The 27,978-nt window shown below is 38.7% G+C and overlaps 1 protein-coding gene and 1 long non-coding RNA gene across 3 annotated transcripts in view; one reads left to right on the forward strand and one right to left on the reverse strand.

Moving 5' to 3' along the window:
• Positions 1–27,978, forward strand: part of HNMT (histamine N-methyltransferase) — a 1,236,603-nt gene that overhangs the window by 1,121,913 nt on the left and 86,712 nt on the right. The gene's annotated exons all lie outside the window — the stretch shown is intronic.
• LOC126932263 (uncharacterized) overlaps positions 1–27,978 on the reverse strand; it is a 67,411-nt gene that overhangs the window by 4,491 nt on the left and 34,942 nt on the right. Inside the window, exons 2-3 of one of the 2 annotated variants that reach the window (XR_007718151.1) lie at positions 4,327–4,703; positions 91–4,211 (exon numbers count right to left, since the gene is read on the reverse strand). This is a non-coding gene — a long non-coding RNA (uncharacterized LOC126932263). Of the gene's footprint in view, positions 1–90; positions 4,704–27,978 lie in introns of both variants that reach the window. The other variant, XR_007718150.1, reaches the window with a different exon arrangement.

Consider the following 27,978-nt stretch of genomic DNA (forward strand, 5'->3'; position numbering starts at 1 on the left):
CTACATTTATCTATCTCAGTATAGACAGCTGGTCCCAGCCTACTGCATCTATCTCAGTATAGAGAGCTTGTCTCAGCCTACTGTATATACCTCAGTATATTGAGCTCGTCCCAGCCTACCATTATCTATCTCAGTATAGAGAGCTGGTCCCAGCCTACCGTATCTATCTCAGTATAGAGAGCTCGTCTCAGCCTACTGTATATATCTCGGTATAGAGAGCTCATCCCAGCCTACCATATCTCAGTTCAATGAAAGAAAAAAGATAGACAAATAGATACAGTAGAGTGTAGTCCATATAATGGTTTAGTGTACATAGGAAGTACGCAAGTACAGTAACATATGGACAAACCAGAGGATGGGAGAAGAAAGGAAATTGAGAGAGCATTGCAAGAAGTGAAGAACCCAGGGTTTGAGCTAGCCTCTTGAATCCACATGTATAGAGTTGTAGAATTGGAGTACTATAAAGGATGTTAGAAATCGTCTAATGTAATCACCCTTTGTTACAGATTAGAAAATAGAAGTTTCATAACCTAGGAGTTGAACTGCATTGCAGAAAGTCCCATAACAAGTCAGGGGCAATGCCAGGATTAAATTGGAATCTGGGTTCATTGACGACTGGCCCAGTGATACTCCCTCAACAGGTGAATTTCTAAGGTTCTATGAGCTCTGCTACAGGAGGGAATAGGCCATCAATAGGGTCGCTGGTGGCAGTAGAGGCCTAAACCTGCATGGCTTACACCTGTGTCTGCAAAGTGACTGACTCATTCCAGTCCCATCTGTCCACTCTGCAGTACTTCTTCTCAGAAGTTACCAATGGGGGACATGCTGGATAGATAATTTGGCTTGAGCATGGGGTGTGAGGGAAGGGCACATACTGAAAATAGGAAGGAGAATGAGAAACCTGAAACAAGAACCAGCCTAACAAATACTATACCTTTGAATGGTAAAGCAGGCATATGGTATGGCTTTAGAAAATGACAAGATAACAAAGAAGAGCAAGTAAGACTAGAAAATTGTGACTTTGGGATCTTGTGTCTGAAATAAATGGAGAGACACTTTGGGGAGTGGCAGGCAATGAAGACACATCTACCGTCTGAGGAGGTGACTCAGAGAAATTCAAAAGAGGTTTTTGGTTTTTTTTTTTTTGTTTTTTTTAAAAGTCTGATTCAAATATAGTGAAGTGAAGGAGGGTAGATCATTCATTCTCAACTCACTGTGCTTAGTTTCTTAAACGCTGGCCGAATTGTAAAAAACATTTTTGAATGGGACAGTTCTGGTGTCAGCTGTTCTTTCTTTTCTTTTTATTTACCCACTGCTAAAGACTACCATAGAGACATTCTCTACATTCAGTTAGTTAGTTTGACATTTCCCAATTTTCACATTTTAAATTATAGCCTAGGAAACTTCTTTACTTGGAAAAAGATACTCTTATATTAAAACATAAAACTTTTCCCAAGCATCCACTAGTTCATCCAGTAAGCAATTTCTTCATTACACACCAGGGGTCAGTATTGGATTATTAATTTACATGAGCTATTAATTTTTACTTTCCCAGTAATAAAAATGAGAAACAAAATACCAAAAATTGTTATTGTATTAGAGCTTTAGTGTTAGTTCCTTAAGCAAGTATCATCTGTGCAGACATGCATAGATCATGAACGGCTTAAGAAAAATACAAAAGAAAAAGAAAAAAAGCCATCACAATGAAGGTGGCCTTTGTTCTTTAGGAAGACATCCATGACTCATTCCAGGCACATTAATTATGCTGCTTTTACACAAAAGTTAGTTACTTTTATATGTGAGAATTGTTCACAACTAGTAGTATTAACAGACATGCTAGTAGTGAATTGGAAAGATAACGATAGTTTTTAGAGCCTCATTCAAATCTGCATATCTAAAACAGTGTATCAATTTGGGATGGCCAAAGTTACAGATAATTTGGAGAAATAAAATAGGGGCCCAGCAGTAAAATAATGACTGTATCTCCAGAAGCTTTAAAATTAAATGGAAAGAAGAAAAGACTAAAGGCAGATCAAGCTATTATACTGACTACAGACATATTAAAGGCTTTCCACAGAAAGAGAAAATAGATTAGTCTTGTTTTACTCTAGTCAACAGAGGGTAGAATTATAGAACTGGAGATTGCAGCTGCATATAAGATAGAATTTTTTTTTTTTTTTCCTGAGACGGAGTCTCGCTCTGTCACGAGGCTGGAGTGCAGTGGTGCGATCTTGGCTCACTGCAAGCTCTGCCTCCCGGGTTCATACCATTCTCCTGCCTCAGCCTCCCGAGTAGCTGGGACTACAGGCACCCGTCATCATGCCTGGCTAATGTTTTTAAAATTTATTTTTAGTAGAGATGGGATTTCATAAGATAGAATTTGTAAGACTCATAGCTATTCCAACATTTTTGTTTAAGGTGCTATAGGGAGTGCCAACATCCAGTATCAGAACAAACTAGATGAATGCCAAAATCTCTTCTATTTTAAGGTTATATGAGTAGGTGATTATGATGCCAAATCCAAATTCCAAACCTCCTTCCAGGTATATATATTCGGGTGGCACCTGCTTTAAGAAGTCTCCCTTAACCTGCCAGAATACAGTTTGCTCATGCTTCTAATACTATGAGCATAAATTGTCTTTTGTCACCTTTTGAACCATATTGTACATTTAGTATTATTTAACTTTGTGTTGTTATGTCTTATCTAAAACCAAGATTCTTCTTTTAGGAATATATGTTATTTTATCCTCTGTGACACCTCACGCAATATGATGGAGTTAGTAGATACTCGGATAATATTTGTAGTCTGAACCTATTTCCTTATCTAAAAAGAAATGAATAAAAACACCTACTTTACCTGCCTCACTGAGCTGTTTTGAAGATCAAATGAAATAATGTGCCTGAAAGCACTTTGAAAAGTATAAAACATTATACAAACGTAAGGCATTATTATTTCAGAGGGGGATTCTCTCAGTTATAACCTCCATGTCAGCTTGAACATAACAGCAATAAAGGAACATTTTTTAAAACTTAATCTGAAAAGAAACTTGTCCCTTCTGGGCACAAATTATAAAACTCCCCCAAAAAATGTTTGTATGCATTTTTGTTTGTTTGTTTCTAAATAGCATAATGAGCTATGGTCTTTCAGGGAAAATGTTGCTCTGATAGAAGCAATTCACAATGTAGAAAATTGCCCTTGTGTACTTTCAGGAAAGAATTGCAAACAAATGAGCTATTTTGTCTTCTCAAGCAAAGGGACTTCCCAAGCATGGGTGGCAGCTGTTCAAGTCTATCTGGTCAAGAATTCACTAAGATCATAATGTGAAAGTTCCTCAAATGCAGATTTGCACGACAGCCTGCAAATGTTCCTTTGGAGATGAAATGGTTTCTCAGGCCAATAATCTGCATATTTAAAAGTCTCTAAATACATGTTTATGGAATAATTCGTAACAGCTTAAAGGAACTATCATGGTGCACTGGGAAAGTCATCTATATTGCAGGATAGATTTCTTCTGTTGGTTGGTGAGCATTTGTTTATAGTCTGCCTTGACTGTACCACGATTTTATAAGCAGTTCTTTTTTTTTTTCAAAAGCATCATTCTGGGACAAAATATTGTGAACAAATAGGGAATATTACTATATTTGTGAAACCCCTTGTTAATTTCCAAGTGATATTTTAAACCTTGAATAAGACATGTATGCTCATAAATAAGGAGGGAAAAGAAATAATTAACTCAATGTTCATAAGAGCTTCTCTTATGAATAAGAAAGAGATAAGTGATAGAACTATAATCTACAATCTACTCTGATAGTATATTTGCATCACATCTTAAGCTTTGTTTAGTATTTTAACATGCTGTTTCTTATTATATGTGAAGAATGCTGTGAAGTAGCATGTCAATGTTTTGCAGATGAATAAACTGATGTTAAAAGAGGTTAAGTGATGGATTTTGTACTTCCATTATCTCAAAAGTGCAACTAAAACTGCACTTAGGATTGCCACTCCTGTCTGGGGCCATGGCTTTGGTCCTATTTTCTGCAAGTCTCTGGATGACCTCTGTCCACCCACTGCCTCTGAGTGCTCTCCTCTCCTTGGCCTTCCTCCCTGGTTTCAGTCCAACACCAGTCACCGCTCTTCAGAATCCTCATGAAACTTCAGGAAAATTGACTGGGTAGGGCTTGTTTCAGAATTATCCTCCAGCGATCTAGGGCTGATTTAGAATTCAGAGAAAGAAGCAAAAGTGCTTATCAAAATGTCTGTTCTAGAGGTAAGCTCAGAGGCACCATGGCAATCCCCACATTTCCCTAGGATGTCTTCAGAAATACCTGATATTGCCATCTCAGGCCCAGATATCATCCATCAGCTGAAGGTCATGGGCAACATTCACATTTTCAGAGTAAAGATGGTTTTAGAAGTCCGTGGGCAATCATCAGTCATGCAGGGAGTTCCAGGGACCAGCCAGTTGTTCCTTTCATGAGTTAGGAGGCAGTAAGGACATCACTGTGATCATTTCCACTGAAGACACAAATTTAAGTCCACTCTGCTACTCAGCAGTTAATGCTGACTTTTGAAAATTATGAAGCAATTATCACCATGGTCTCCTTCTAGGTTTATCAGTGCAGTTAGCTCCATGGTCTCCTTCTAGGTTTATCAGTGCGGTCAGCTCAGAAAACTTTCATTCCTTCAGTATATCCAGCTCCAGCTAAACAGAAAGGGAACAATGAAAACAGGCTGACATTTGATTCAGAGGTTCTGGAAAGAAAGTGGAAGTGGCAACAAAGGACTGCACTTAAAATCCTCCAACCTAACGTCATCAGGGTCCAGGGTAGACCATCTGGGGCTACAGGGGAGAGAAGCCAGTTTCAGAAGCTGTCTATTATAAGCAGCTCTGATTAACGTCTTAGGACCACAAGACAAATTATCATTGGTATTTGGAGGCGAAAGGTGTTGGATGCTCTGGGCTTGGGTGAATATCTGGGTCTAACTCACAATTCTCAGAAAGGCCTTCTGGGTCCATTCCTGATGTATTAACAAAATGCCTGAAACACAGTGGGGTTTGAGCAAATGATAGAATGAATGTTTATGGAAGGACAATTCTCTGACCTCTTCTACTACGTCCTTTAAAGAAAGGTTCTCAGAATTTATGGTTAAAGTATTGTGTAGGTTGAGCATTTCTAATCAAAAAATCTGAAATTCACATTTTTTGAATGCTGACACCATGCTCAAAAGGAAATGCTCATTAAAGCTTTTCAGATTTCAGATTTTTGAATTTGGGATATCAACCAGTAAGTTTAATGAAAATATTGAAGATTTTTTAAAAAATCCAAAACACATCTTATCCCAAGAGTTTTGGATAAGGAATACTCAACCTGTATTTCAATTGTTTGCTTGTTTGCCCTGTCATCAAAAATGAGCCAGGTACGGTGGCTCATACCTGTAATCCCAGCACTTTGGGAGGCTGAGGCAGGCAGATCACTTGAGGTCAGGAGTTAGAGACCCACCCGGACAATATGGCAAAACTCTGTCTCTACTAAATATATATTAAAAAATTAGTCTGGCATGATGGCAGACTGATTTTGTAATCCCAGCTACTCAGGAGGCTGAAGTAGGAGAATCACTTGAGCCTAGGAAGCGGAGGTTGCAGTGAGCCAAGATTATGCACTGCACTCCAGCCTGGGTGAGAGAGTGGGACTCTGTCAAAAAAAAAAAAAGAAGAAAGAAAGAAAGAAAGAAGAAAGACAGACAGACAGACAGACAGAAAAGAAAGAAAAAGAAAGAAAAAGAAAAAGAAAGAAGGAAGGAAGGAAGAAGGAAGGAAGGAAGAAAGAAAGAAAGAAAGAAAGAAAGAAAGAAAGAAAGAAAGAAAGAAAGAAAGAAAGAAAGAAAGAAATTAAGTTTCTTCAGGAGAGAAATTGTACCTTGTTCATGTCCATCACTCCCATGTATAATATGGCTCCATAAGAACTCAGTCCTTACGAAACTCCATTCAGTAAGGACTCAGTTTTTTCAGAATGAACAGACCAAGTAAGACCAATTCATTACTTATTGTCATGTAGCTCAGATGAGGAAGGGCTGGGATTTGAGAAAAGGCTCTATTACTGAATAGGATCTGGGTGGATAGATTCCATCACAGATGTAAAGCGAGACTACACTAGCCTGTCCGACAAGATGAAGCGATAGTAGGTTGTAGTTCAGTTAAGTAGATACCCATGAAGGGTTACAAATTAAGTGTTGGCCTGTCCAAACAGATGGATGCAGTATGAGACAATTCATCCTTACAAGAAGGATAGCAAATTGAAATTAGAAATATTTGGCATTTCAGAGGAGGGTCCCAGACAATGGTCCAGGATCCAGGACTGGGGTACCCTTTCCTGAGGGCAATGACACGTAACAAAAAAGAATCAAGCTGAGGAATCAGACTTGGGTGCTCAGGAATCAGACTTGGGTGACTGGAGAGCAGGAGACTAAGTAACAGACTGAGATCCACTTAGCAGAACCAGGGTGTTTTCTCGGCATTAGCTCAGAGACAAAGAAAAAAATGATGAAACCACAGCTTGTAGCCATGTAGTCATGTACATCTCCTTAGCATCATTTCAGGATTTGTGCTGAAAGTTAAGGCAATGGTGAAGCTGCAGGAGGACTTTAGGTGGTCATAGCTCAGGAAGGAAGGGTCTTTCAGAGACTTGAAATTAGGCCTGAGCTAAAACATTTGCAATCTTGGATTTGCTTGCGGATGTTCATTCTAGTAACAAACACACACCAATTTAATTTCCTGGTGTTTATTTCAGGAGATTTACAAGAACTAATTGCCTTGGAAGTGATTTTTTAAAACATCCATTATAGAAAATTCTTTTTCTCACTTGTGAACCCCTCTGAGAAAGAAGTATTATTTATGCAAGTTGATACCTGTTGAACTATTAGAGAGTTGCGGGGAAAAGCCTTCACAATGTTCACAAGAAAAAGCCTTCTCCAACTATGTCTTACAGATGTATTCTTAAAATAATGACTTGACATATTTATATGTACATCTTTAGTTTAATATCTTACCTAATTGTCCAAAAACTAATTCAATGTTGTTTGTGATGCATTAAATGAACAAAAGATAAACTGGGTAATAGAGAATCCAGAGAGCCTAGTGGCCCATGAAATCACTGGATTTGCAAAGTGATTTTCTCTTCAGTGCTGTGCACTATCTGAGAACAAAATCCGTTGGCAAAGCACTTTAGTGGCAACCAATGGATTAGAACACAGAGATATTAGGAATGCCACATGGGGTCCAACCAATGGGCCATCCAGGCCAGCTTAGTGCAAAGGCAACATGAGAGGATTTTGGAGAGTGAGGTTGCCCGATGTGGTATCAGTTTATAATGTTGGGATTATTTAATGTATCTTCCAGAAATCATTTTGTGAACTAACACGTAACTGTAATCTATCATTTTATATAACTCCCTTGACTTTGTCCCACAGCGCTCCCTCTTTGTGTTCCATAAATGTAATGCCCAATATGTGAAGAGAAAATTAACATTCCCTTTTTTTCTACTTGCAGACTTCCAGACATTTCCTGAAACCTTAAACTCTTACTGATTCATTAAACTATCCCCATTCCACTTTTCTAAGCAGCAAGTAGCTCTCAATGTGTAGTCCTCAGATGGGCAGCATCCACTGGAAAAGTGCTAGAAATGCACATTCTCGGGCCTCACCCCAGATCTGCTGAAACAGCTCTGGGGTGGGACCCGACAACCTACATTTTAACAAGCCCTCCAGATGACTCTGAAGCATGCTCAAGACTGAGAAGACTGCATTATGGTAAATTTACCCACCCACCCTCGGGCAAAAATAATGTGGAATTGCATTTACTTTTTAGTTTGATGAGTACTTATCTTGGTGTCTTTTAATTCACCTGATGTTTCCGTTGGTAACAAAACCAACAAAAACATTGTAAATTTGGTATACTGAAATACAAAATAAGAGTGAAGGAGAGAACACAGGTAGTGAAATCAACTACTATAAAGTAGTTTTGGGGCAATTCAGTTTAGAGACAAGCATTATACCTCAAAAACCCAATGAGCATCACATTATAAAAGCATAGCTCCAAAGCTGATGATTTTGAGTGAGAATCCTTGAGTCACAAAGAGATTAGCTCACATTCATTATTTCCAAATTTCCCTCACCAAAGCGCAAATTACTAAGGCATTTTTGAGACATTTTTATCAAAATGAAAATAAATGTGTTTGACAAATAATGGAGCAAACTGAGATATATAAGATATTTACTTGTTGGAATATCTGAACATATTAGAAATGTGTCCTTAATTTACTCTATTTGTCTTATATGAAATGTAAAACAATTTTATCCATTAGCTTTTAAACATGTTCCAACTGACGCATGTTCCAACTGACGCATGTTCCAACTGCTCCAGCCCTGTTGCATAGGACAAGACTCAGTTTTTTCAGAATGAGCAGACCAAATAAGAACAATTACTTATTGTCATTAAAGTTTGTGGTTTTTGATCACATTTTATAAGGGCACAATATAATGTGTTTAATCATCATGGCGGCCACTCTTTATACATGACTTTTTAAAAACTTTTAAATGCAAACTTCAAAACTTTTGCCTCATCCTGAATGAGGCCTCATAACAAGCCCTCCAGATGACTCTGTACCAGTGGAAGTACTGGTACCTCAGTATCAGTAGAAGTCTGATTTCATATTCGATGAGTATTTGTTGAAGGAGAATATTTGTGCCTGTGTTCTGCTGGGCATTTCTGAAGGATATTGACCAGCACAGCATATAAATACTACGCTAGCTGTGTCATAGATTGGCACAATGGCAGAAAGAGTATCTCTGAGAATTTACATCCTGGCAGAGGCAAATTATTCAATCAGTCAACTAAGGAGCAAAACATTGTTAAATTCAATTGGAAAAAAAGTTGAAATTTTCTCATATTCTCTGTCATCTAATATCTGATATGTTTTTAATCCATTCAGTTACTCTTCTCTGGATTTCAAATAGAATTTCTAATAAAATGTGTACCAATTCTATCATCAAGCTATTTATGTTCTTTACATTTCTGTTCTTGATAATTATATGCTAGTCTTTGAATATGAAGATAATGCTTCTGACCCAATATTCATAATGCATGTGCCTCAAGTTGCTATGCTTTGCAAGAGAAATAAGTTTATATTGATCTGATGCACTCTCTTTCCCAGTCTTCATGTGACCAATAGCAGCAACTGCAAGACTGTCTGTCACCTGAGTGTGGCTTGCAACCAAGCACATGTGGGAATTCAGTGAAGGCCCTGGTCTTGGCCTCATTATCAACAAAAACCAGCCAAAGACAGTGGTCACTCTTTATCCACTATAATTTATTTTCAAAAAATCCAAAGGACAAAATTTAAAACCATTGTAATACCAGAAATCTGCACTGTGGGTACTTGGATGATGACAGTTGATAAACCTGGGAGGTTTACAATGGCTAGATTGTCAGAAGGCATTAAATGTATGTTCTAATAATAAGAGAACAAGAAAAAAGAATGTCCTGGTGATGTGTAAATTTAAAATACAGTGGTACATGTTAGGAAAACCAAAAACCATTCCATGAACTTTGAAATGAAGGGAGATAGTTCTGAGAGAACTAAAGGAACTGGACTTGAGATCCAAGTTCACAATTTACTCAATTTATTTTTTTTTGATACTTTAAGTATGGAAAATTTAATTTTATTATTATAGATAGTAAGGTATAATAGAGAATATAAAGTCCCTTAAATTAAAGTGGTTATAGATCCTGGTTTTCATGACACTCCTATATTATGCTGATGGTTCCTATGTCAACATTAACATTACCCCCTTCAATTTACAAGTGTCTTGCAGTGAGTATGCATGCACGTGTGTAGTTTTCATTTTTATTCTTGTTTCTTTTGCGAAAATGAAATGATAGCAAACTTGTGATTCTGAAACTTTCCTCACTGAATATGTACCTTAGAATCTTTATTTTTCTTATTATTCAAAATAATTCCTTTTTTAACCTACTACTTACTCATCATTAAATATAGTTACTTAATCCTCTTTTAAAACCATTTGCATTGTTTTAAATTTTGCCCTACTGCAGATAATTTCACCACATTCTTTTAAGCTATAACTGCACATGTTTTAGTATTTCTGCAGTTTAAGTTTTTGGAAATGGTATTGGCTCAAAAAAATTAACATTAAAATCATAATGAATATTCCCAAATATAGACACATTTTTGAATCTTCAATTTAATCACTATCATAAAATTTCAACTTTCTTTAATAATACTTCGAGTTTAAACTAAGGAGTTTTAATTGTTTAAGACCACAAAGATTTCTATCAGAGGGAGGACAAGATGTGTAATATTTTGTTTTGTAATTCATCTGTTGCAGAAAACATCACTGCTGTTTGGAAATTGAGAAATTGTCCAAACAAGTACACTATGGACAACAAATGTCATGAATTGCCTTTCCACACTGAAGTTTCAGAGCCATGGGAGACTTGAGACATCTTCTAAGACAGTTTAAAGAAGTCTCATTTATTTGTCTTTTTATACAATGTAGCAAATCAATATATTAAATAATATAAGAACACCAAGTTTTCTTACATATAAAACTAAAATAACCTATCAAACAAAGCTGTTCCATGTAACTAAGAACTCATTAACCCTGAGGTTCTAGGACTTAATGAAGTCAGTGAAATAGCAGATGATAGTCTCTCATGTGCAACTAGGGCTGCTGATGGGAAAAATATACAATATCACAGATTCGTCAGCGATGTGGCTGGATCGTTGGGTGTGCGAAATGCATCAGCCCTGACTCAGAGATGCCCTCTCTTGCTCATCTTCCTGTCGTTCTGGTGCTGAACACCTGTGCCCACCCATAGCGATCGGTGACCGAGGGCATGAGCACAAACACCTTCCCTTTCTCCCTTATTTCTTTCCCTCTTTTCCCTTTATTCATTTCTCTACCCTTCTTCCTCCCCTTCACAACCCCAACTCTTTTCATATCATCAACAAATGGCAAGTACAGGCCCTAAGGAAGACACAGATGACTAAGAAGCTTCTGCCCTTAAGAAGCCCATGATCTAGTCTGGAAGACTGACATATAATCTGAGGATCAGACAGCCTGATGAACACCATGATCATGTGCCTGACACCTTAGAATAAAGAAAATGCGGCAACTCATGTTGCTAGGAGGAATCGGGAGAGCTTTGCAGAGCATCTGGCATTTGTGACGTGTCTGGAAGTTCATTGTCTTTGAGTGTAGGAGACCACCATTGGGGCACGTAGGCTGGACCCAGGAACCTTGGACCCTGCATCCAACACAGGCTGCTGAATGGAAGACAGGTGACATTCTCTCTGCCCTCAGTCACTGCCCTGGCTTGCCCAGAAGGCAAGAAATTAAATTGTTATAGGTGGTGTGTACTTGTACCTAAAGATGTCACTGCTAGCTGAGGGGAAATAAGGCCCTGAAGATTGTTAGGGCAGTGAAACTATTCTTTATGATACTGTAATGGGAAATATATGACATAGTACATTTAGCAAATCCCATAGAACTGTACAACACAGAGACTACACCCTAAAATAAACTATGGATGCTAGTTAATCACAATGCATGAATATTCATTCATCAATTGTACCAAATATGCCACACCAACACAAAATGTTAATAGTAGGAAAAACCAGAGGCCAGTGGGGGGACAGAGTGTACAGGAACCCAATATATTTGGATCACATTTTCTGTAAACCTAAAACTGGTATAAAAGTCAAAGTCTATTAATTTTTTAAACACTCTGATATAGTATGTCTACGTTCTCTTAGCCCCTTGTCTTTGTGAAAATAAGAGCAGAATTTTGGTTTTCCTTCTTTAGGACAAGAATTACATTTTAAAAAGCTCCTCCATTACTTTTGATATATCTATTTTTTTTTTAATAACTGGTCAAACACTTTAATATTAATGAATGTAGAGCCAATAGGATATCCTGGTAGATTGGAAATGGGAGAAACAGAGGCATAAAGGATGATGCTGAACTTTTTGGCTTGAGCAAGAAGAAGCAGCGATGGTACTAGGGTGAGCCAAGTGAGATGTTGAGGGCATAAAATTTAAGGAGGACCTTGCGTAGCCATACAAAAGTAAGGCCAGCACTTTCCTGATGCTCTGAATGCCTTAAACGTTGTGCCCAACTGGCTGGCTTGCTTCACCCTTTTCCTAGTCCTGACTGGAACAATGGTGTCACGATCCACTGAGTCGGGGCAGGCTAAGCAGAAGCATGTTTGGGGAGGTTGGATTGAATATAGAAGCCTTGTTCTGGATATGTTGACTCTGAGATGGCCGTTGAACATTCAAGTGGAGACATCAGGTAGTCAGTTCATCTCTGAGTCTATACCTCAGGAAAGAGGCTGAGACTAAAATTATGTATTTATAAGCTATCACAAAACTAGATGAACCCATGAAGAAAGTGAATGCGAATAGATAGATAGATAGATAAGGGAAGAGTTTCAAGGCCTGGCCATGAAATACTTCTATTTGTCACAAAGAAAAAGAGGAACCAGCAAGGAACCTTGAAAAAAAGCAAGCAATAAGAGAAGGAACACTGGCAGTGTATATTCCTGGAAGACAAGACAATGCTTCAAGGAGCAGAGAGTAATAAATTCTGTTTCATGCTGCTACAGTTGAATTAGACAAAGCTTGAAACTAGAACTTTGGTGTAGCATTGAGATCATCGACAATGTTGACTAAAACAGTTTTAATGGAGAGATAACAACAAAAGGCTGAACAGTGTGCCCTGAAGAGAGGAGAGAGGAGAGAAATTTGATTCTGCAAATACATACAACTCTTTCAAAGGCTTCTTTTAGAAAGAAGAAGGAAGAGAGAGAGAGAGAGAGAGAGAGAGAGAGAGAGAGAGAGAGAGAGAGAGGTGAGAGAGAAGCCAGGGGGGAAGAGAGGTCCAGAATTTAGTACTTTCCCAGTTTTTCCAACTTGCATCCCAACCCCTTATCTCTGGGTTTAGCAATGAATACTTTGAGATTTTAATATTTCTCTCCTCAGAAGGTGAGATGCAGAAGAGGAGATAGGAAATTGAAATAACAACTTTATCCTGATGGGTGGGACAAATTCTATATGAGAGTTTTTCTACCAAGACACTTGTGAAAGGAAGGGGCAACATGTGGCAATTCATCTAAGATCAGCAACTTTTTTTCTCTGTTTGAATTTGTTGATTTGGAAATTATTTTTCTGGCTCTGCAACTGAATCATCATTTGCTCTACCAGTTTTTCTAAAGTTTCACATGCTGATGCTAGTTAAGAAAGAATACATTTTAGCCTGCCAACTTCTGCTTACCAATGAGGATCTAAAAATGTGTTCAAAGGTAATTTGAACAGACTCTTTCAAGATAGTGCATCTTTTACTAGATCCGCAGAACAGTAAATATAACTTGATAATCACGCCAAACATTTCTTTGCATTGTAAAATTGAATTGGCAGCTTTGCATAATAAAGGGCTAAAATTATGAACCACACAAGATTTGCCTGAAACTTGATGGTTCACGCTCAAAACTCTCTACTGAATACTCTTGTGCTTGCTTTTGTATTTATCCATTTTCATGTAACTGCTTACAGCAGACATTTCTTTTTTAAATCTTTTTTCATAAAAATAAATTTTAATAAATATGCCAAACCCACTCCAATAGCATTCATCATATCATATGTATTATATAAATACATATTTTACCATTATAATTGACAAATCAACATTTGTGAACTTGGTTCTTTGTGGATGCATTAGGAGCAGTGTTTCTTCATAGTATATAATATTTTATAATTTCTTATTCTTTACTGCTTGCTGTGCTGTACAAACGTTTATAAAATGAGTTGCTTTTGGGGTGTGAAATGAGTAATCATCAGAGGAAAAGCATTAGGGACGAGATAGTGGAGTGAGGATCATGAAGCATTTGCATGTCTTTCTCAAGGTCATGGATAAATTTCAGCCCCATGGAAAATCTTGAGAAACAATCCAGCAAGAATGAAATCATTAAATGTTAGCTTTCCCCAAGTAGAAATTCCATAATAGAACTATAAAATTGCTGCTTGCAAATTTTATCTTCCAACTTGTATGCGAAATTAGGAAACTGAAAGGGCCAGGAGGGACCTTGGAACTCATCTAGTCTGAACTTATTGTGCATAGGGAAAGCTAAGCTGAGCCATTCTGCAAGTCACACTAATGTGACATAGAAAATACTAGAACCTAAGGTTCAGTATTACTGTTTCAGGTGTTCATCTGCTACAACAAACATTTATCAAACAACTAGTAGGTATAAGAGATCATTTAAATCCACCCCAAAGGAAACAAAGTTGAGGAAAGTATTCTTTGGCTTTGCAGAAATCACCATCTATTATCAAAGCATAGGATAGAAATTTCAATATCTAAAACACAAGATCTAATTTGTTAAGTGCCATGAAAATGATATAAGAATTTAAGAAGGGAGAGATACAATGAAGTTTGGGCAAGCCAGTATGTTTCTTGAAGGAATAATTGCGAAGGTAAAATCTCAGTAAAGAAAAATGGGGAAGAAGACGTTAAGCCTGGCAGAAGGAATATTATTAGCAAGTGCAGAAAAATATGCTGTAATAAAAAAGAGCAAGTAGCCTAATGTGACTGGATTTCAATTTACCTTTACATTTTTCTGTCATGTTATTCCATGCTCATAAATTATGGCAATAGTCTAAAGGAACTTGAGTATCAGACCAAATTCCCTTGTCTTATATTGTAACCCACTCAAGTCTCTAAGGAGGAAATAACCTGACCCCCATTCTCTGAGATTTGACAAAAAAAAAAAAAAAAATGTGTAGCCTTCCTACAGTTTGTAATGCATTTCGGAAGGAAAGAGGAAAAAAGAACGAGTGTGTCCTATGTCCTGACCATGTGTTTTACTTGTTTGCTCTGAAAGCCATATCCTGCCCCATTTCCTGCTCAGCTCTGAATGTTGGTCTCAGAGTTAGGTTTAGCTAAGTGAAGGCAGAGGAGCGGGCATCCAAAGGGTGGAAGGCAAGGAGAAGCCAGACTATTTCTTCTCACTCTCTGTACTTGAGGTCGTATTTCTTCTCTGGTTTCGGTTCCTGTTGTGCAATCTTTGCCATGGTTCCAGCCTGGAAGCTTCAGCATTTCCTAAGCAGTTCCTTCTCCATGATTTCAGGTCCTACTGAGGCCCCAACTCAGAGAATTCCATAGTGCCATAGCCTCCCTTTGACCTCCATTTCTGGTATGATAGAGACTTTCTGCTGTTGCTGAGTGCTTCATATTTCCTTATTAACCTTTGCGACTCTTCCAATATAGGATATTAAAGAATCATATTACTGAAATGTTAAAAAGCATAACTGCCTTTAGATGTAATTAAACAAACGGCTTCAAACAAAGTCACCATGGGCCTCCCTCTTTCTCCCTATTCCTGGACTCTTCTTTGCTCTTTTTGCATTGTCTTTGCTGTCAGGTCAGTTATTTCTACATAGTTGGAAAGGTGACTTGTTTGGCCCAAGTCTACATCCTTATGGCTCATAATCCAAATGAAAAAGAGATTATCTATTTTCCAGAGACCCTGTATTAAATCTCAAAGTTGAATTTGATTGATTGGCTAGAGGGTAGGGAGATGAAATTCTCTGGTCTTGGTCATTGGAGGAGGGTAACATGTTATTTCAGCCTCATTCAAGTTTTATACTCAAAAGAAGAGATACTGGGCAAACAACAGCCATCTAAGACAGAGAGATGCTGAAAATTTTCCGTTTCCTCCTCCATATCCACTCTTGATCCTTTTCTAACCTGATTTTGTGCAAAGGAAGCTCACTTCCTTAGCCACTCTCTTCCTTTATCTTCTGACTTTATGTCAAGGGCAGCCAATGAAGCACACTGCTGTGGGATTGGAAAGCAAGAGGAAAGAGCCTTAGTGGGGTTTATTCCACCCCCACCTGGCCAGACAGTGATGTGGCAGTGGTGGTGGCAGTATCCCTCACTGAAGCAGCTCTTGCTGGGTGGTCTCTCCCATGTGCAAGTTCCCCAATGCTCTGATAAGAGCTCTCACCTCCCCCATCCCCACAGGCCTGATGGTGGGAATAGCCTTCACTACCACTAGTCCCTGGGCACCTCCCTACTCTTAGTGGGTTCCTTAACTTTGTCCACACCCTGAATCAACTCTTGATAAAACCCTCTTCAGGTAACCTTTTTTTAGCATGCCAATTGACCCAGCCAGGACTTGGTACTTATGGCTTAAATGATTATTTCCACTTTCTAGCTGACAAAGCCAAAGCTTAAACATTTTCAGAAACTTACTAAAGACTACACAATGAGGAGGATGTGGGGTTGGGACTGAAATTTTTGTTTATTTGCCTTCAAAGTCTGGATCCTAAAAGAACAATTTCTTCCCTTTTGACAGGCATAAACCCAACAGGATCTATGCCATTGTCATGTGCCTTGTCTGTCTATATTCTACTGAGTGTGATGGGCCAAGCAGGTGGGGATTTTTGCTTCCTTAGTAAAATTGTCTCTTAAGTTAAAAAGAAAATCAAAATAAGATGGAGAATCCCCTCTCTTACATTCACAACTTCATGGCTGACTCCAGTTTGCTTTTTGATAATGTACATATTCCATTTCTTTCTTTCTTTTTTTTTTTTTTTTTTTTTTTTTGAGACGGAGTCTCGCTTTGTTACGCAGGCTGGAGTGCAGTGGCTGGATCTCAGCTCACTGCAAGCTCCGCCTCCTGGGTTTAGGCCATTCTCCTGCCTCAGCCTCCCGAATACCTGGGACTACAGGCGCCCACCACCACGCCCGGCTAGTTTTTTGTATTTTTTAGTAGAGACGGGGTTTCACCATGTTAGCCAGGATGGTCTCGATCTCCTGACCTCGTGATCCACCCGTCTTGGCCTCCCAAAGTGCTGGGATTACAGGCTTGAGCCACCGCGCCCAGCCCATATTCCATTTCTTATACTCTGTGAGTAAATGGGCCCTTCATAAGCCCATCCAAAGGGGAACTTACAATTTTCATTCTATCCCCTCTCCTTGTACTTTTCTTAAAGTGAATTGCTAGTTAATGCCTGAGAGAGTAAAATTCCTGATCCAATTTTTTAAACAAAACGTGTAGTTTTATGTGGAGGAAAATAGGAGTCTAGAGGATACTGGGTCTCGATGAACTTTACTCTTCTGAGGAAGGTTAGCAACGGGGATAGGAGTCAGTAGAGTCACCCTCATTAGTCATCAGCTCTGACTGTAAACAGTGGAATAATCGGTTATCATTCTTTACCATAGAACTTTCTCTGGCACCAGATTCATGTAAGTATAATTCAGAAATACAAAGTGGATAACAGCTTATTGTCCAAGGCTCCCAGGGACCAAAAAAGAAGATGCAAAAACAAATGCTTAAAAGTAGCCAAGTAACTTTGACCTGGAGTGCTGAAGTTCATTCCAACATCATTTCTATAATATCTCCATACCCAAATGGTATCCCAAAATACATTAAGGAATTAACTAAGAAGTTAGATGGAAAATAATAGCAGGGGTAAAGTGCAATTAATGTCATAGGCAGGAAAGGCAAATACACTGATTTAGCTGAGATTTGACACAACTTTGGAATTCAACTTGGCAAAGCAAGAGGGGACATTGGAAAAGCCACACCTTGCTAAGAGAGAAAGTAGCTTTCTATTCTGAAGTCATAGAAGGCCCAATCCGTGAGAGAAATGAGCAGTGCAGTTTATGGGAAGAATCCAATGCAAGAAGGCATTTACATGCAGCTAAAGCACTGACCTTTAGCTTTAGGAAGGTCAGAAACCTTATTTAATGACAAGGTAACAGAAGCAGAACTAGTACTTTTAAAATTATTTTTAGAATCTTACTTGTGATGCATGCTAATGTCCCAGAGTTGTGTGGGCTTTCCTCCAGAAGTACAGATTCACAAAGGGTTATTTATTTATTTATTTTATTATGCTTTAAATTCTGGGACGCATGTGCAGAATGTGCAGGTTTGTTACATAGGTATACATGTGCCATGGTGGTTTTCTGCACCCATCAACCCGTCATCTACATTAGGTATTTCTCCTAATGCTATCCCTCCCCTTGTCCCCCATCCTGAAAGGCCCTGATGTGTAATGTTTCTCTCCCTGTGTCCATGTGTTCTCATTGTTCAATTTCCACTTATGAGTGAGTTTGGTTTTCTGTTCCTGTGTTAGTTAGCTAAGAATGATGGTTTCCAGCTTCATCCATGGTTATTTTGAGAAAAGTTTAGAGTAAAACAAAAGACAAAAGCCCTCTGTGGTCAGAGTTTGTGCTCTGAGAGGGGGTCCCTTTCTCCATGGTGCTAGACAGTCACGGTGATGCACAGACAAAACAGAAATGACTTCCTTGTTTTCTTCAACAAAGTTCCAATTATTCCCAGCATCCTCACAATGGGTGAGAATGAACCTCTGTTGAGTGCAACATGCTCCGTGGTTTGTGTTTATTTACTTTATTTTTGCTGCAAGGTTGCAGGCTCCTTTGTAGTCTACAAACACCTTGAGAACAGGGATGGTCTTTACTCATCATTGTTCTTATTCCTCAGCTCAAGGCCTGGACACATAGCAGGCATTTAATAAAGTGAGTTCTGTTAACCTACTCTTTAAATGTTGATGTTGCTTTCTTTTCAGGACATAAACTTATTTAGGTCACACACATACACACACGCCACATGCATTCACACTCCAGAAAACTAAATCAGACACATACATACACACAAAGAACAATTGATGTAAAAAATAATAATGGTAAATTGAAGGCAATAAAACATTCATTTTTATACTAAAATAAGATATGAAGAAAGCTGAGCATAAAAGAAGGACATGTTCAGAAGCTACAGGAAAACAGGCCCACAAAGCATTATTTCATATCTCTATGTATTGATTTTTTTTTCTCTAACTTGGGGAATGAGGTAGGATTTCTATTGCCCCCCCCCCCACTTTCTGCTGGCTGCTGATGGCTACATTTTCTTTTGAGAATCTCACATATTGACCATAGATGTTGTTGTCACTAAACAAACCATAGGAATCATTAATCAAATAGGAATCAGTAAAAAAGAAAGAGGTATAGTGCGTTGAATAATTTTTCCCTAAATTTCTGTACATCTGTGTCTTAGTTCATTTGAGGGGCTATAACAAAAATACCATAGACTAAGTAATTTATAAACAAAAGAAAATTTGTTGCTCATAGTTTCTGGAGGCTGCAAGATCAAGATGACTTCCTATTCAGTGTTTGGCAAGGGTCTACTCACTGCTTCATAGATGGTGCCTTCTTGCTGTGCCCTCACATGGAAGAAAGGTTGACCAAGGTCCCTGAAGCCTCTTTATAGGGCATTAATCTAATTCATGAGGAATCTGTCTTCATGGCTTAATCACCCCCTCTGCCCAAAAAGCCACATCTCTTAATACTCTCATATTGGGAATCAAGTTTGAATATATGGGCTGGGCGTGGTGGCTTATGCCTGTAATCCCAGCACTCTGGTTGTGCTGAGGTGGGAGGATCACCTGAGGTCAAGATTTTCAGACCAGCCTGGCCAACATGGTGAAACCCCTCTCTACTAAAAACACAAAAATTAGCTGGGCGTGGTGGCATGTGCCTGTAATCCCAGCTACCAAGGAGGCTGAGGCAGGAGAACCACTTGAACCCGGGAGGCAGAGGTTGCAGTGAGCTGAAATGGTGCCACTGCACTCCATTCTGGGTAACGGAGCAAGACTCTGCAAAAAAAAAAAAAGTTTGAACATATGAATTTTGGGGGTATACAAACATTCAGACCTTTCCAACCTGGAACATCAGAATGTGACCTTATTTGAAAATAGAATCTTTGTAGATATATTTGGGATACAAAAAAGATTCTGGGATAAAACCACCCTGGATTTATGGTGCATACAAAAATCTAATGACTGGTGTCTGTATGAGAAGAGAGGGAAAACACAGAGACACTGGGGATAAGACCGTTTGTAAACCCTAGCAGAGATTGTAGTCATGCTGCCACAGACCAAGAAATGCAAAGACCCACAAGAAGCTGAAAGAGGCAAGGAAGGATTGCAGCTTTCCAAGGAAGGGTGTCCCTGCTAGCACACCTTGATTTTGGACTTCTGACCTTCACAACAGTGAGAGAATACATTCCTGTTGTTTAAGCCACCCAGTTTGTGGTACTTTGTTATGGTGGCCTCAGGAAACTAATATAGGAGGGTTTTTGTGTTACAGGATATTGACTTGAGTAGGAGCTCAGATTCCACAGAGAGACAGTTGGATGAGGTCTATGTATTAACACCATATTGAATATAAACTCTGTAAATGGGAAGCATTGTTTTCAGGAAGAGAAAATACCACATTCCAACCATATTTATGGTTGCTGAGTCAGGGAGATTCCTGTCAAAACTACCTTATCAGCAACTGTCTGGCCGAGAGGAAGAATAATCTTTTGCCTCTTTTATGTACAGATTTTATGTAGTTAATTAAATAAGTGTTAACTTAATAAAAACCATACTAAAGCAATTTCTAAAAATATCTTTATTAGCCACTTTTTTTAAGGTCTTCAATAGAATAATCAAATCCATGAAAAATCCTAGGCCTTCAGGGTTTCATCGTGATATCATTTTGTCAAACTACAGGCTGAGGGAGAAACATTTTCCCTTAGAAGACCTGCTTTCGATCCATCTTTCCACAGAGGCATTTTTCAGGATTCCTGTGTCTAGATTTCACCCTGGGAAACCAGGGATAAAACCATCAGTCACATTAATTGCAGCCCAGGGAATGTTTAGCTGGCACACACGACTAGACCAGTGGTAGAAGCCAAGCAGGACTTAGGATTTTACATTTCTTTACATTTGACCTTTACATTTCTTGTTATAGATATTGTTTATTAATGTCACCATTTTACACTGAAAAAAAATGAAGATCAGGATATTTAAGTGAATTGCTCAAGATTACACAGCTAGTAAATGGCAGACTCAAGTCCTGAGCCCAACATAGTCTTGCCCCAGGGCTGTGCACCATATTGCTTTTCTCAAAATGTGCTTAAGCCTATTTGCTTGATCACTCTCCTTCTTGAGCTCTAGAAGGGCAAATACCATCTGTCTACTGAAAACAAAATGAGAGCGCCTATTTTTTGCCAGACACTGTGAGAGTAAACAGTGGTTTATAATCCAAGCTCAAACAGTGTATTGGCTGAGTAAAATTTAATAATTACTTTACATCATTTAGATAGTCTGCTTGGATGACTGGCAGTAATTTTCCTACATTTTTCACTCTTTTGAGGAACAGCCTGGCCCTGGGAGATGGGATGGAGTGAGAAGGAAGAAAAGGCCACATAGCTTTTTATAAATCTCATCAAAGTCAAAGGTCTTATGGACATACCTTTGCAATACCTCCCCTGGAACTGACTTAAGTGTTATATGTTTTCACATGCTCTTGTTTTAGTAATTTCTCCTTGGGAAAACAAACTCATGATTCAGTAAAATTTGAAAAAGTAAATCACCTAAAATTTCACAACAGAATTTCCCCCAAAATGGTGGTGGGAAGCCACCGTTAGAAATAAATTTTGGTCTACTATTTTTCAACTAATTTTTTAAATAGTTGTAAAATACACATAACATAAAATTTACCATCTTAACCATTTTTAAGTGTGCAGTTCAATCGTGTTAAGTGAATTTACATTGTTGTGTAATCAATGTCCAGAACTTTTCCATCTGTCACAACTGAAACTCTATCTCCATTAAACAACTCCTCATTTTCCCCTCTCCTCAGCTCCTGGCAAACATAATTCTACTTTCCATTTCTATGAATTTTATTACTTATAGTATTTGTCTTTTTGTGGCTTGCTTATTTCACTTAGCATGTCTGCAAGATGTATCCACATTGTAGCATTGTGTCAGAGTCTCATTCCCATTTAAGGCTAAATAATATTCCACTGTATATATATATATATATATATATATATATATATATAAATTATTTTTCCATTCACCTGTAGATGAACACTTGGGTAGTTTCTAATCTTGACTATTGACTATTGTAAGTAATGCTGCTATGCACTCTACCTACTACTTTTAATCACAATTTAAACTCTTCCATTTTGAGAAAAGTTGTAAATTAACAGAATATGTTTTATTTAGAAATTTATCATTTTTATCCTCAGATATAATGAGAACAACACAAAGAAAGTATTTTTTCTTTGAAGTTCATAAAGTGCCATTGCATAATTTATTTTTACATAAAAATACTTTCTGGGTTGAGCATGGTGACTCACACCTACGATCCCAACACTTTGGGAGGCTAAGGTGGGAAGATCACTTGAGGCCAAGAGTTCAAGACCAACCTGGGCAAGAGAGTGAGACCCTGTCTCTACAAAAACTTTAAAAAATTAACCAGGCATGGTGGTGGATGCCTGTGGACCCAGCTACTCAGGAGGCAGAGGTGGGAGGATAGTTTGAGGCCAAGATTTCAAGGCTGTAGTAAGGTGTAATCATACCATTGCACTCTAGCCTGGGCAACAGAGTAAGACCCTGTCTCAGGAAGAAGAAAAATGAAGGAAGGAAGGAAGGAAGGAAGGAAGGAAGGAAGGAAGGAAGGAAGGAAGGAAGGAAGGAAGGGAAAAAGAAGAAAGAAAGAAAGAGAGAGAAAGGAAGGAAGGAAGGAAGGAAGGAAGGAAGGAAGGAAGGAAGGAAGGAAGGGAGGAAGGAGGGAGGGAAGGAAGGAAGGAAGAAAGAAAGATGAAATTTCAGAGTACATTGTTGCTTTGAATTGAGTTGTGCATTGGGAAGCATCAGTCTCCCAGGGAGGAACAGCAAGCTGATAAGGTAGCATGCATTCTTCAAAATCTGTCCCACCCAGAGAATAATGTTCTAGATTTTTCTGACATGTTTCTGGAGGGTGATAATGCTGAAAGTCCCTCGCAGAATCATTTCCCATTACTAAATTCACCTGCTTTATTACATCTCAGGAATGAAATTTTTCAATTAAGTCTTGCCATTGTTTTTGTTGGGTTGTAACTACTTCAGGATGACTGCCCTACTTAGGGATGGTATCTTAGTCCATTTGCGCTGTTACAAAAATTTTTGTTACAAAAATACCATAAACAGGGTAGTTTATAAAGAACATAAATTTATTTCTTACAGTACTAGAGGCTCAGAAGGTTGAGATTAAGTCACTATCAGCATCGTTATCTGGTGAGGCTCAGTTTTCTGGTTCACAGACAATGACTGTCTTCTCACTGTGTCTTCTCTTACAATGGATTTCTCTTGCAATGAATCTCTCTTGCATCTCTTTAATAAGAGCACTAATCTCATTCACCGATTCATGAATCACTAATCACTTATGAAAGACCCCATTTCCTAATACCATCATATTGGGAATTAGAATTTCAATACAGGAATTTGGGGGGAATATTAGTCTATTGTTGATGGTTTAATGACCTAATTCTCATGGTGGTTTTAACCCCTGCTCTCTTTTAATAAAAATAAAATGTTGTAAAATTATATATTTTTTTCTGACGGACAGCTCCCTCCCTTCCTCAAACTTTATCCTCTAAAATCACTGATATATTTAGAAGATGATTTATTTTCTAGGCATTTCTGCAAATTGATTAGGTAGAACTTTTATTTTTCTTTGGCCATTTTTTTTTTTTTTTTTTTTTTTTGAGAGGGAGTCTCGTTCTGTCGCCCAGGCTGGAGTGCGGTGGCGCGATCTCGGCTCACTGCAAGCTCCACCTCCCGGGTTCACGCCATTCTCCTGCCTCAGCCTCCGGAGTAGCTGGGGCTGCAGGCACCTGCCACCGCGCCCGGCTAATTTTTTGTATTTCTTTTAATTAGAGACGGGGTTTCACTGTGTCAGCCAGGATGGTCTCGATCTCCTGACCTCGTGATCCGCCGGCCTCCGCCTCCCAAAGTGCTGGGATTACAGGCGTGAGCCACCAAGCCCGGCCATCTTTGGCCAAATATTATATTTATTTTCAAATATATGCATTCTATTTTGATCCTCCTGATCCTCCTTCCATTACCCCCAAAAAACCTTTTAAGGATCATACCATTTTAATTAGGAATTTCTTTGGCTACATTCAAAACATGATTTTTCTTTGTAAAATTGGACTCCAGTTTGTGCAGACCACGTCTGAAGAATGTTACAAACATGTGTGAACTCTGTAAGGCTCCCAGTCCAACTTTCTGTGTGTGTGTGTGTGTGTGTGTGTGTGTGTGTGTGTGTTTTGAGTCAGAGTTTCACTCTTGTCACCCAGGCTGGAGTGCAGTGGTGTGATCTCGGCTCACTGCAACCTCTGCCTCCTGGGTTCAAGTGATTCTCCTACCTCTGCCTCCCGAGTAGCTGGGATTACAGGCACGCACCACCACGCCCAGCTCATTTTTGTATTTTTAGTAGAGATGGAGTTTCACCTTGTTGGCCAGGATGGTCTCAATCTCTTGACCTCATGATCTGCCTGCCTTGGCCTCCCAAAGTGCTGGGATTACTGGCGTGAGCCACTGCGCCTGGCCGCAGTCCAACTTTTATTTCTTCATTTAAATCTTTCCTAATCCAGCCTTGTGTCGGAAGCTTCTTCAGATTAAGCCAAGTACACCTTAGGTCTTCATGTTCATATGGGGACCTTAATATTGATATGGTGCTTGTACACTTTAAAATATTTCCATATATGTTAACCTTGTGGTGATTCTCTGAGGCATGACAGATACTATTTTCCTTGTTTCATAGAAGAGAAAACTTGAATTACAGAGAGGTGAAGTGACTGCCCTGAAGGCTTCCTCAGGTAGCAAGTTCAGGATAGGCTGAACTGGATCCCAGATTCCCTGGCTTCCAGTCTGGTACTCTTCCTGCTATTCCATGCTGTGTTCTCTGATTGGAAAAATAATAAGTCTTTGGTATTCCTCAGCTTGGTCATATCTGTTTAAAAATCACTTAGTCCACTTTTGTCTGAGTCCTTTTGAACCAAGTGATCCTTTAATCTGCCTTACTGAGTAAATGCTCCCTTCCTGAAGTAAGTGAGTGCCCTACAGAGTTAGATGCCAAGCTGAGTTGCAGTCATGGGTTATTTATTGCCAATCTGGCATCACCAACACTCCCTTCTAAGGGTTCCTCTGTCTTTCAGAGAAGTTGGGAGCTATATTTGTAGAATTCCCTTCCGCATATGCTTACAGGTTGATTGACCAAGAAGTCCCTTCCCTTGCTGAAGATTTGGAAGGCTGAAATGAACAACAGGCTAGAGGTGGTTATAGGCAGAAATGTGGACAGCCGTGAGATTCTAAGAGGCTCCACCAGAAAACAATGCCCTTCATCACTGCAGACTGTGATGGCTGAAGAGAAATGTCTAGAAGTTCATGGAAAATGGACAATGAACAATGAACAGGGAACTGTTCAGCTGGGAGCCGAGGCTGAGGTTGTCTACCATGGCTTCGTTGACCTCAGTTTCCTCCAGTTTTCCATTGGTTGTGTAGGCTTCTCGACATCTGCATTAAACCTTTTTAGTTTGGACTATCTAGAGCAATCAGTTTTTCTTGACTAAACCCTGACTGATAGAATTATTCCCATGCTAAGTGCTAACATTTTGATTATGACTTTTATTCTTATTGCTAAAGTATAATTTCAAAAGATATAATTAGGACACCGATGTAAATATAATATGAATACATGGTAAGGATATTGTTCAACTCATTATTAGATGGAGAAACAATTAGATATTAAGAATAGTTCACACAATATTTGAGGAGGTGGGTATTTATAGAACATTTAATTTTAAAATGTTAAGATATTTGGGTTATATATAAAACTTCTTAATATCTTACAGAGCAATACATAATAACCTTTGGGGTTATATTTTCTGCCAAATCATATGCCTTTCATGGGATAAAAATCAATATGTTAAAGTAAAACTTCTGGGACTTTCAATAGATATATGTATTTTTATTATTATACTTTAAGTTCTAGGGTACCTATGCACAATGTGCAGGTTTGTTACATATGTATACATGTGCCATGTTGGTGTGCTGCACCCATTAACTCGTCATTTACATTAGGTATATCTCCTAATGCTATCCCTTCCCCAACCCCATGACAGGCCCCGGTGTGTGATGTTCCCCACCCTGTGTCCAGGTGTTCTCATTGTTCAATTCCCACCTATGAGTGAGAACATGCGGTGTTTGGTTTTCTGTTCTTGCGATAGTTTGCTGAGAGCGATGGTTTCCAGCTGCATCCATGTCCGTAAAAAGCACATGAACTCATCCTTTTTTATGGCTGCATAGTATTCCATGGTGTATATGTGCCACATGTTCTTAATCCAGTCTGTCATTGATGGACATTTGGGTTGGTTCCAAGCCTTTTCTATTGTGAATAGTGCCGCAATAAACATACGTGTGCATGTGTCTTTATAGCAGCATGATTTATAATCCTTTGGGCATATACCCAGTAATGGGATGGCTGGGTCAAATGGCATTTCTAGTTCTAGATCCTTAGGAATCGCCACACTGTTTTCCACAATGGTTGAACTAGTTTACAATCCCACCAACAGTGTAAAAGTGTTCCTATTTCTCCACATCCTCTCCAGCATCTGATGTTTCCTGACTTTTTAATGATCACCATTCTAACTGGTGTGAGATGGTATCATTGTGGTTTTGATTTGCATTTCTCGATGGCTAGTGATGATAAGCATTTTTTCATGTGTCTGTTGGCTACATAAATGTCTTCTTTTGAGAAGTGTCTGTTCATATCCTTTGCCCACTTTTTGATGGAGTTGTTTGTTTTTTTCTTGTAAATTTAAGTTCTTTGTAGGTTCTGGATATTAGCCTTTTGTCAGATGAGTAGATTGCAAAATTTTTCTCCCATTCTGTAGGTTGCCTGTTCACTCTGATGGTAGTTTCTTTTTCCATGCAGAACCTCTTTAGTTTAATTAGATCCCATTTGTCAATTTTGGCTTTCGTTGCCATTGCTTTTGGTGTTTTTGACATGAAGTCCTCACCCATGCCTATGTCCTGAATGGTATTGCCTAGGTTTTCTTCTAGGGTTTTTATGATTTTAGGTCTAACATTTAAGTCTCTAATCCATCTTGAATTAATTTTTGTATAAGGTGTAAGGAAGGGATCCACTTTCAGCTTTCTACTTATGGCTAGCCAGTTTTCCCCAGCACCATTTATCAAATAGGGAATCCTCCTCCCCTTTCTTGTTTTTGTCAGGTTTGTCAAAGATCAGATGGTTGTAGAGGTGTGGTATTATTTCTAAGGGCTCCGTTCTGTTCCATTGGTGGTATATATGCCTGTTTTGGTACCTGTACCATGCTGTTTTGGTTACTGTAGCCTTGTAGTATAGTTTGAGGTCAGGTAGCGTGATGCCTCCAGCTTTGTTCTTTTGGCTTAGGACTGTCTTGGCAATGCGGGCTCATTTTTGGTTTCATACGAACTTTAAAGTAGTTTTCTCCAGTTTTGTGAAGAAAGTCATTGGTAGCTTAATGGGGATGGCATTGAATCTGTAAATTACCTTGGGCAGTATGGCCATTTTCACAATAATGATTCTTCTTATCCATGAGCATGGAATGTTCTTCCATTTGTTTGTGTCCTCTTTTATTTCATTGAGCAGTGGTTTGTAGTTCTCCTTGAAAAGGTCCTTCACATCCCTTGTAAGTTGCATTCCTAGGTATTTTATTCTCTTTGAAGCAATTGTGAATGGGAATTCACTCATGATTTGGCTCTCTGTTTCTCTGTTATTGGTGTATAAGAATGCTAGTGACTTTTGCACATTGATTTTGTATCCTGAGACTTTGCTGAAGTTTCTTATCAGCTTGAGATTTTGGGCTGAGACAATGGGGTTTTCTAAATATACAATCATGTCATCTGCAAACAGGGACAATTTGACTTCCTCTTTTCCTAATTGCATACCCTTTATTTCATTCTTTTGCCTGATTGCCCTGGCCAGAGCTTCCAACACTATGTTGAATAGGAGT

The sequence above is a fragment of the Macaca thibetana genome, chromosome 12, assembly GCF_024542745.1.
Source record: "Macaca thibetana thibetana isolate TM-01 chromosome 12, ASM2454274v1, whole genome shotgun sequence".
NCBI classification, from domain to species: Eukaryota; Metazoa; Chordata; class Mammalia; order Primates; family Cercopithecidae; genus Macaca; species Macaca thibetana.